The sequence below is a fragment of the Epinephelus moara genome, chromosome 12 (assembly GCF_006386435.1).
Source record: "Epinephelus moara isolate mb chromosome 12, YSFRI_EMoa_1.0, whole genome shotgun sequence".
NCBI classification, from domain to species: domain Eukaryota; kingdom Metazoa; phylum Chordata; class Actinopteri; order Perciformes; family Serranidae; genus Epinephelus; species Epinephelus moara.
In genome coordinates, this window is record NC_065517.1 from 31552611 (window position 1) to 31563796 (window position 11186).

At 41.4% G+C, this 11186-nt stretch overlaps 1 protein-coding gene across 1 annotated transcript in view; it reads left to right on the forward strand.

Moving 5' to 3' along the window:
- The window catches only part of LOC126398560 (intersectin-2-like), a 134949-nt gene that overhangs the window by 1020 nt on the left and 122743 nt on the right, over window positions 1-11186 (forward strand). Inside the window, exon 2 of the mRNA XM_050057999.1 lies at window positions 4149-4270. The gene's annotated coding sequence lies outside the window, so the exon portion shown is untranslated. The remainder of the gene's footprint in view (window positions 1-4148; window positions 4271-11186) is intronic.

The following is an 11186-nucleotide window of genomic DNA, read 5'->3' on the forward strand; positions in this document are numbered from 1 at the left end:
CCTCGCTGGAAGTCTCGGACCTCCAGCCGCCCGCCTCCGCCTTGATTAAATGCTGAAAATAAAATAAAAGAGGGAGACAGGTTTTTCCTATTTTATCTTATTTTGTTTTATGTCTCCATCTCCTCTCGCTGGAACCCTCGGACCTCCCGCCGCCCGCTCCCGTCAACTATAGCCTGTAACCGTAACAACTGTGTGACACAAACTCAGTGCTTTGGTCATTAAATAATGTCGGTCTCAGTTCGGGTTCAGCAGAAATATGCGGCCCGTGCCGCGCTCTAACACACACACACAAACACACAGAAAACCGGACATTATCATCAGTTTATAAAACCCCCCGGACGGGACGTGAAAAGTGGACATGTCCAGGCAAAAGAGGATGTTTGGTCAGCCTATTTTTAACGAGTAATGGTTGGTTGTCAGTTGTTAATTGAGTCATCAAAAGCAAACATTTATTTCGTGATAGGAGTGATAACACACCTTATACATCTGGCTACATCTTTCCCACATCAAATATCCGTGATCACCTACACCCGCGTGCGTAAAAGCGCACACAATTCCGTGTCCTCTCACCGCAGATGCTGTGATTTGATGGCCCGGTACTCATTGTAGCCCACTCTTATAAGACCCAATAATAATAATATTAATAATAATATGTTACCGTGGACCGATATGCCATGCCTTTTAATAAAATTACCGGAGGAGTTCGCTGAAAAGCAGGTAAAGTCAGCCTGAATTACTCGCGTGCGTCCCCGGTGAAAATCGCTGACATACAACACGGCTTCTACAGGCTCACAATAGCTCACTTTCAGGACTCAGGGACCTTATAAGGTCTTATAATAGTTGGCTACAATGAGTACCGGGCCATCAAATCACAGCATCCGTGGTGAGAGGACACAGAATTGTGTGCGCTTTTACGCACACGGGTATAGGTGATTGCGGATATTTGATGTGGGAAAGATGTAGCCAGATGTATTATCTGTTTTAGATACATGGTTGTCTGTCCGTCCATCCGTAGCAAAAGTCATGTGCGCCACTTCACCACCGACCCGTGCGTAAAAGCGCAAACTGTCCCTCCTTGAGGCAATGAATGAGGAAATAATCGCCCTGAACCAGCGTTCAATACGCAAAATTGGGTCAAACCCCCCCACAGCTATTAGGTGCCCGGTGGCTATTTGCCACCGGGCGACTATTTGGAAATATACGGCATGTGACAATAATCATATGTGTGTAATAACAGTAGAAGTGTGACTAATGATAACAGCAGCAGCAGCAGGAGGCATCTAGCAGGACCACAGCAGCTCTTGTAGGCTGAAATCAAGACGATCACATTAACCAGTGCGCAATCATCAGACCTGACAATTATCACGGGAAAACAATCTTTGTTATATCGACATAACGAGATAATTAATTCGTTATCACGAGATAACAATCTTTGTTATATCGAGATAACGAAATGATAAGTCGTTATCACGACATACCAGTGCACAAAAAAAATAAAAAATACATGGCCGTTCTCGTCTTCCGTAGTCTAGACTAATCACTGCACTCTTTTACATTATTCCAGTGCTGAAGACAAAAGTAAAGCTACCATGTAATGTTAAAATCCGTTTGTCGACTGATGAAGTGTGGACATAGATGTTGGAAGTAGGGGTGCGGGGGACGGCCACACCCCCTCCCATCTGCGCACCCCATCAGCCTCCCTACCCACTGCATGGCGCTTTAAAAAAATAAAGAATCTGAATTTAAACTCAGTTTGTCTGACTTACATTTATCTCTTTCATATCATTAATGCATAGATCTATGCTTTTGATGTGATATGCAGCCTGCCTGACTACATACAGTAGCCTTGGCATCCAGGATGTTGTGTCCATCCTGCAAACCTTGCAGCCCCAAACGCGCTCCATGCTGTCAGAGGTGGAGAAGCTCATTAAGCTCTGTCTGGCCCTGCCCGTATCTGTCGTGGCATCCGAGCGTTAATTCCTGTGGCATGTAGGATAACTTATGTTTAATCTTTTCTGTTTGCTGTTGTGTCAATGTTTCATTTTGCTTTATTTTTTTGTCTTTTGCGCTTGGTGTGTCTTTGTGTTTACACTGTTTTGCAAAAGTCAATCAACGGACGTAAAAGAAATGAAATCCATATGTTGGAGCAATAAATGTAAGATTGCATTTATTGGAGCAAAGATGGAAATGTTAAGTTAACGATGGAGTTCACAGGATGGTAATTAATGTTAACGTTATGTAGCAGGAGGAGGTTATTCTTTGTTAGTGTCATGCAAAATTGAATGTTTTGCTTTTTAGCTGCAACCAGTAGCCCTGTAGCCTGCGATCTGTCAGTTGGTTAGGTGGTTGGTCTTTCACTAAAAATTCCCCATCCTTTGGCGGCCACAGTTTTTGTCCTAGGCAACTGAAAATTGACATGGAGGTCACAGCAATTACAAATTCACGTTTGTTTTGCTCAGTCATTTTCCCAAAAATTGAAAAAAAAAAAAAATGCGATTAATTTCCACATAGGCTAATAAGAGTGGGAAATCAGAGATCCAAACTGTGTACCGTTCCTTAATGTACGGGCCGTGGCTCTGAGGTAGAGAGGGTCATTCACTAATCAGAAGATCAGCGGCTCGATCCCCTGCTCCTCTAGTCGGCATGTTGAAGTGTCCTTGGGCAAGATACTGAACCCAAAATTGCTCACAATGGCTGTTCCATTGGTGTGTGAGTGCTTGTGAAAGGTTACCGAGTAGCAGATGGCACAATGTATGTTAGCCTCAGCCACCAGTGTGAATGGGTGAATTTGACATGTAGTGTAAAAGCACTGTGAGTGATCGGAAGACTAGAAGAGCGCTGTACACATTCAGTCCATTTACCTTTTAACACTGCAGGAAAATGATTGCAAGTTTAAACAGGTAGTAAGACTAAACAGGTATTATGATAAAAAAGATGCTTTCCAGGAAATCGCAGTTAACGTTTCATGGCAATTTCAGACAATGTCAGATTATATAATGGGTGTTTATGGGATGGAATATTGAGAGCTAGTCTAATAGACAAACACAGTGTGTGTCCCATGAACCTATGGACTTTATAATACACAGAAAAGACGAGAGAATCCGGCCAATTTTCAAAATAAAATAAATTTAAAAAATAAAAGCCTGTTTAATTATGATGTTGCTTGTCTGTCTATAAATATTTGTTCAGTTTGGTCTAGACACGAGAGAGATGAAAACACACACACACACACACACACACAGAAATGGCTACAGGTTGGGGGTTGCAATTCACACATACAGAAAGAGAAAGAGGCGGTGTGGTAGAGATAAGTGAGATAATTTGTGAAGCCACCAATGAGTTGTCACTTGCAAATTAGCTCAGTCAGATAGAAGATGCTCCTTGGTGTCAGAGGTCGTGAGTTCAAGCTTCAACTGATGTAAAACGTACATTTTAATGCGTTCTTGTTGTCTTCCTATTCTGCCACTTGTTGCTCAGAATTGCCTAAAATTGCCCGGCCCCAACCATTTTGTAGTAGCTGATGACCAAATTTTCCTTTTTTGGTGAACTGTTCATATTTCATGATTAAAAACCTTGCAATTGTTATTCTAGCTCCTTGATGTGATACTTGATTGATACTCTCAAAGTGCAACAGATTAATTCATTTAGACGTCAAATGTTCAAAATTTTCTTCCGGGGGGCATGCCCCTAGACCCCCCTAGCGCAGAAGGCCCTCTAAAAAAATTTCAGGCACAGGATTTTTTCTTGCTTCAAGCCNTGATACTTGATTGATACTCTCAAAGTGCAACAGATTAATTCATTTAGACGTCAAATGTTCAAAATTTTCTTCCGGGGGGGCATGCCCCTAGACCCCCCTAGCGCAGAAGGCCCTCTAAAAACAATTCAGGCACAGGATTTTTTCTTGCTTCAAGCCCTGTGGATGTGACCTGTGGCTTTTTACTTGTACTGGTAATATTAGCATTGACATGTCCACCTATTTTACTTGTACTGGTAATATTAGCATTGACATGTCCACCTAGCAACAGGCATACACTCAAAATTTCTTGAGAAATTTCCTTTTCTCTTCTGTTGTTGATGTTCATATTTTGGTAGTGCCATACAAGTTTTGCATACACAAGTTAATGAGCATTCAAACTTGTTTCTTTCAGGCTTGCACAGTACCAACACCTTCACATTGCCGACTGGACTACGTCCAACCAGGATGCAGACATGCAGTGTGGGCCAGACATGTTGGAGGAGCTGTTTCCTAACCTAAATCATGTCTTACAAGGTGTGGAGCAAACTCAAAATCACACTGGTCTGTAACTAGAGTCTTGATTATTGCCAGTTAGGTTTTCACATGTAAGGAGTTTGCCCTGGTACTTAGGTGCATAACAGTTATCACAGTAGAAGAAGAACAGAGAATATGGGCAATGTACAGAGATGATTTTTCAATAGATTGGCATTAATGTAACACATTAGGTGCGGTTACATGATGGCTTCTCATTTGGAATGAAATAAATCTGAATGAAATCATTCGGATTTAAAGTCTTTCCAGGTAGTTTACATGGGAAATATTAATTTCGAATGAGGGTTTACACGGGAGATCAGTTTAATCGCCTTTATTTGGGTCTGCGCAAGGTTTGGGGCAGGGAAGGTTTCTGATTGGATAGGGGGCGGGGCAATGTTACGTTTACCGGAAGAAAACACTGGGGGGCGGGGCAATGTTACGTTTACCGGAAGAAAACACTGTAGTCCTCGTTCCGGATAACAAGATACTTGACGATGCCGTTCTTAGTGCCTTTTTTGGGCTTGTTTTGCTTATATTCTTGAAGCAACAGTACGACAACAACCTTGTTCTGCTAATGCTTCGTCTGTTGAGGAGGAGAAGGGAGGTAGAAGGTCGAAGAAGGGAGATAGATGACCGGGCTTTGGCGAATGGAAAGCGGTGAGTGCTCCGTGTCTGCTCTATCTCAGCCCGTTGCTATGCACGCTGTATACGTCATCGGCAACGAGCATGCGCAGAAAGAACGGAATGGCTGTAATCGGGGAGGAGGTGTATACAAGACAGAAAAACTCTTCCATTCGGGTTCTGAAAAGGAATATTCCACCCCTGTGCACCCGATTAGATTTTCTTTCGGGATGGCTGTTTTCATTCGGGTTGAGGTGTTTACAAGGAGCATTTCTATTCGGGTAGGGCTTCCAACTCGAATGCAAAAGGAATACATGGCTCCATGTAAACGCACGTACTATGACCAATGCGGCGACTTTCCATTAATTTACATGTTTAGTTTCAGAATCAGAAATATTCAGTGCTTTTATGCTTAGAGATGTGTTCTTCTTTTACAGAGACATACGTATGTATCAGCAAAGCTTTTGATAACTATGGTTCAATTGGTCTTAAATTTAAGTATGCAGTACTACAGTTGTACTGTGACAAAATCAAAACACACCAGCTCCCGCGCATTGCTGCTTGAGGAATCACTCTATCTCATTTCTAAAGAAATGCTTACAACTTAATTGAAACATGGTTTTAGTTTAGTGTTTGGTTTTAGTGTTTTAATCATTTAGCCAAGGTGATGTCAGATATTGTTTAATGCCCATCACAAATACCCAGAGACCCAAAGAAATGATCTATGTTTTTGATCAGCAGTCTAAAAACCCACAGATACTTAAGTGGAGATGAAACACTGATGATTGTGGTTCATTTGAACTTTACCTTAGGCAAGATATGACACTGCAATCAAACTTCAATGTTCATAACAAATCAACCATATGTGGTACAACTTCACAACTTTCACCAAAATGTAGCCTCAATACTGAAAGACCTTTTGTACATTGTATTGCAAATTATGAAGATCATTACTGTTTTGTTTTCAAAATCTGTAAAACTTCTTAAACCTATCTCCTTCCACAGTTTTTGCTAGGGATGCACCGAAATGAAAATTTGTGGCCGAAGCCGAATAAAATTAAATGCTTGGTCGAATACCGAATGCCGTTGTTTAGTTTTTCATTAGTTTTTGCAGATGAACCGCCTCCAGATTAGTATTGTCACGGTACCAAAACTGGGACCCACGGTACGATGCCAGTGAAAGTATCACGGTTCTGAGTAGTATCACGATACCACAGCGAAAATGAGGCAGATGTGCCTTTTGTCATTTATAAAAAGATAAATCACTTTTCTATAATACATCAATGATATTTCAAAGGAATAAATTACTTATTGACTTATTCATACTTCAAAAACTAAGGATAGACCGATACATCGGCCGGCCGATATATCGGGCCGATATTTGAGTTTTTTTACTTGTATCGGCATCGGCCGATACGCGCGTGCAGTATATGCAGTTTACATAACCCAGGTGAAAACCTTGCAGCGCACATGCAGCGAATCCTACTGTGTACAGTAGTTGTTGTTTTATTTATGCTTCAGCTTAAATATTTGTTTATTTTATAAAGACATTACTGGAAGATTTAAGAGCACTGAACTCTTTTTTTTTATTTGAATGTATAATAATAATATTCTACCTGTTCTACCTCAACTTTCCATCTTGTTTTGGTATTTTTTACTGTTCAATAAATGTTTCTTATTTTAAACTTGAGACCTGTAATATTTGTTATCATTGTGTCATTTTTTTTTATGTAAATTGAGGGAGCAAAAGCAGTATCGGCCCCAAATATCGGCTCAAGAAAACCGGCAGTCCATAATCGGTCATCACCTAAGGGTGATGGAAAAAAATCGGCATCGGCCCTAAAAAATCCATATCGGTCTATCCCTATCAAAAACAGCATCAATAAGTGATTAACATAGGGGGGATCAAAATAAAATAAATAGATAAAATAATATAAGTTAAGAAAAGTCGCTAAAGTGCGGTGAGGTTTGTGGACCGTTAACTGCCACAAAGAGAGAAATGTGAACGGCTCGTTTCTCCTCTGACACGTCACAAACCTGCGTGCCGCCACGGCTCGGCTGTTCAGGTACTTTTGGGCAGTCATGACACCAATGAAGACTTATTGGACCTGGAGGAGCCGGGCTTCTTGGTCGCCGGTAAGCCGTTATCTTGCATCGCAGAGCTGTATTTGAGAGGAATACATTCCTGTCTGTGTCTGTGACCCCCGTTCAACCCACAACCTGCAGGATTCACCTTTCGTTTCTGCTGCTGGTTGAAATCTGCGACATGCGCGTTAGTGTCGAGCGGGCGGAGGCGTTGATCTCCCCACCCTCCGCTCTCTCACTAAGTAGCCTCCCTCTGTCTCCTCTCACTCAGCCTCGTTCAGCCTCGATCTCGTCAGCATGCGCAAACACACGCGCTGTCTCTGTTGTCTTCCTATTCTGCCTCTTGTTGCTCAGAATTGCCTAAATTTGTCCAGCCCCAACCATTGCTGCGCAGCAGCTATAATTTAACTTGTTTTAAAAAGTGTTGATGTAATAGGGTTTGAGAGTTTTGATGAGATAGAAGAACCATGGTCAAAGAAAAAAATAATTGGCTATGATTTTTGAGCCAATAAAGCTCCATTTCCACCCAACACTTTCGGTATGGTACTTTTGGAACCCAAAGTAACCCTTCAGACATGGTACCTAGACTAAAGGTCCAATTAGTGTTTCCACCGTTAACAGTATCCTAAGATATGGGTGGAGTTGTTGTCACCCACTGCTCCGTCAAGCACTCACTGTATTTTGACACAGAAGGAAGTCTGCATCTGTTTATCATCCACAGAATTAGGTTGCATGCCAACATTTTCAGAACAAAATAAAACATGCTGCAGTGAGAGTCTCTCTCCATGGGATATTTAAAAGTAGCAGGTTCGTGCATTCAGTCCTTCTCAGGCAAGCTCAGGAGTTTAATGTTGCCAGAGCCCAAAGGAATGACACCAAGTGAGGATTTGAATATATGCAGTTTAAATAACCCAGTTGAAATTCATATAAACAAATGCTTGAAGATCCACTTGTGACTTAAAGTGTATGTCATCTAAGAGAGACAATAAAAACTAAAGTAATGGTCAAAATTGTCACATTGAAATTTAAGCTGCGCTGATGGATTCATGTCGTCAACTCATGCGTTGAGTAACATTACAAGTTAACATTCCACCTTAAAAGTTGCCGGCAGTCGGCCCAGTAAATGAAATCACTATTTCTCCGACTCCATCTCCTGCAAGAGGCAGCATAACATCCTTTCATTTTATAGTTACAGTTTACTAATAAAACTCTCCAAGGTATAAACAGTAACCTCAAAACTAGCCACAACTCAGCCCTGAGCAGAGTGACCGTCCTCTACTGACCAATCAACAGACTGTCGTGTTCACAGCTCCACCTTTTAGTACCAGATCTGTGTGCTAGGAACCCCAACAGAGGGGTGAAAAACAACATACCGAACTAAACTGTACCGTACTGCTTGGTGGAAATGGGGCTTAAGACCAAATATAGTGGTAGGACCTGTTCCCATGGAGTCAAAACGTCAGCGGTGAAAGTGAAAAGCTGCCTGAACTTGACTTAAGTTGTAAGATGGCCTTGCCCAGCTGGTGAAACGGGAAAATCACAATCAAGTTTTCTAGGAAAGCGAGGTGGATATCAGGTTTCATAGCTGTGTTGTATCTCGCAAAAGTTAAAAGTCAAACAAACCACAGTCATAATTGTTGAGTGTTTAATCTCTTCTTTAAATTAACAAGAAAGAGACAAACTTGCAAATCCTCACAATTAAGAATCTGAGTATCAAATGTTGTGTGTTTTACTCTGATAAATATTACATGATACATTCCAACTGTGTATGACTCACAGATGAGATATAGTGTTTCATTTGTCCTTTTTTCTCCTGAACTGAACACAGGAAAGGAAGACATAGATGACCAAGCAGAACACTGGACCACTGTAGATGGACAACACAGACACCTGCAGGACAAAGAAGATGGACGCCAACAAAGTATGGCAGTGGCGCATTATGCATGTTAAGAAATATTCAAGACGTCCAGATCCATTCTATTTCAGCAATAGAATAGGATTGGACTTTAATGTAGCATCCAGCGCACAGAAAAAACTGGACTTACAGTTAGTGACCAATGGTGTCATACTTGAGATTTGTAACTTTGCTAAAATCGTGAACAAGAGTAAAAGGCGTTTTTTGACAAACATTTTGGAGAACAATTTTGATTTAGGCTTTGAAAATGAACAACAGCGGATTGATTTTTCTGCTCATATTCATTACAAAGTCAAAGAGCTGATCAGGAAACCTCCTAAAGATAAAAATGAAGTTTTCACTCTGTTTGACACATCATCTAAGGCAGAACGCAACAGCAACTATGGACTGACCACTGCATCTTCAGAGCACCTGGTGGAGATGGATGAAACTGATCATAGTGAACATGAAGATGAATTCAAGTTTTCACAAGTAACATCCAAGGAATACTTGCAGACAGAAGGTCTGTCAGAAGAGATGGACGAAGCACCTGGTGATGACGTTCAACATGAGGATGAATTCAAATGTTCACAAGTAACATCCAAAGAATACTTACAGACAGAAGGCCTCTCAGTAGAGATGGACAAAGCACCTGGTGATGACAGTGAACATGAGGATGAATTCAGGTGTTCACAAGTAACACCCAAAGAACACTTAAAGACAGAAGGCCTCTCAGCAGAGATGGACAAAGCACCTGGTGATGACAGTGAACATGAGGATGAATTCAGGTATTCACAAGTAACACCCAAAGAACACTTACAGACAGAAGGCCTCTCAGTAGAGATGGGCATAGCACCTGGTGATGACAGTGAACATGAGGATGAATTTAAGTATTCAAAAGCACAGTCAGCAGAAGAACTACAGGAGGATTGTCTTCCCCCTTTGTTTCCTTACTGTGAAGGAATTGGTCTGAACCTTGACGTTGGGTCGAAACAAAGTCTAGATCCAGATTTGCTGACAAAGGGCGTGATGTTAGAATTAGTACACTTTACCAGGATACTGACTGCATCCTACAGCCCTATTGTTCTTGATGTGTTGAAGCACAATTTTGAACTTGATCTCAAAAGTCAACAAGGGAAAAGTCGACTTTGGTTCAAGATATCTCACCTGCTGAGAAGAAGAAATCGACTCCTCGCCACTGGTACCAAAATCAGCCTAAATTTTAAAGATGAGCAGTTTTCCTTCCAGACAAACCCCTTAAAAAGAACTAAGTTTTCAACACTGTCCAATGTGGAAGCCACACAGTATCACCTCAAGGACGTGATGAAAAGAAGACAGTCTGATTTAAAAAGTAACCAGAAAAAGAGGGCACTGTCAAGATCAAGTGAAAGGGCGAACAAAAGACACAGAATAGGACAGTTTGAAGACATGGAGACAAACTCACTCTCTCATCACACTGATTTGTGTACCAGTGAAAAAGCGGAGGGAGATCATTGTCACACTTTTCCACTAGGAGAGTCTGATCAAGACTCTGACAAAGTCACAAATCCAGGATACACTGGCAAACTGGATCACTTACAAAGCCCAAAAAGTTGTTCACTGAACTTTGACATTGCTGGAGACTCAGAACCAAGTTATCTTGGTTTTTGTACGCCTTTATTCACCACCACTGAAATCTCATCCAGTTCATCAACTGTGAACTCAAATGTGAACCCACCATTTGCAAGTCAACCTGAAGAAAGAGGGCTCTGTGGAGGGGAAGAGCCAACACAGACTCCAAGAAATGCATTAAATAAACATGACATGGAGCAAGACGAAATGGGAACGGAGATCATGTGGAAGTTACGTGCTAACCGTGTAAAACAAATCCTCTCCTCACCAAAGACAGAAAAAGATTATTGTCAATTTACCATGTCCAAGAAAGCAGGCCTTGAATTTAATGTTGGATTTGGCCCAAAGAAAAACATCAGTGTTGACTCTTTGTCTAATTCTGTTCTGCTTGAAGTTGCTAAGTTTGCCTTGGCAATGAATTCGTCTCAACAGGATTTCATCATGGAGATTCTTGAGTACAACTTCTCAACAGGATTTCATCATGGAGATTCTTGAGTACAACTTTGACTTCGGCCTGCAGAGTCAACACCAGAGGAATCTTTTCACATGTGAAATTATGAAAAGAGTAAGAACGCTGAGAATTTGTGAAGATGCAGTCAGATTCTCAAAAGAGGTTTTTCAACTGCCTGGACCCATGTCATCAAAAATGAATATGGCTAATCAGAGTGTGATTGGAGTAACTCCAGAACTCAGCAGTGAATTGAG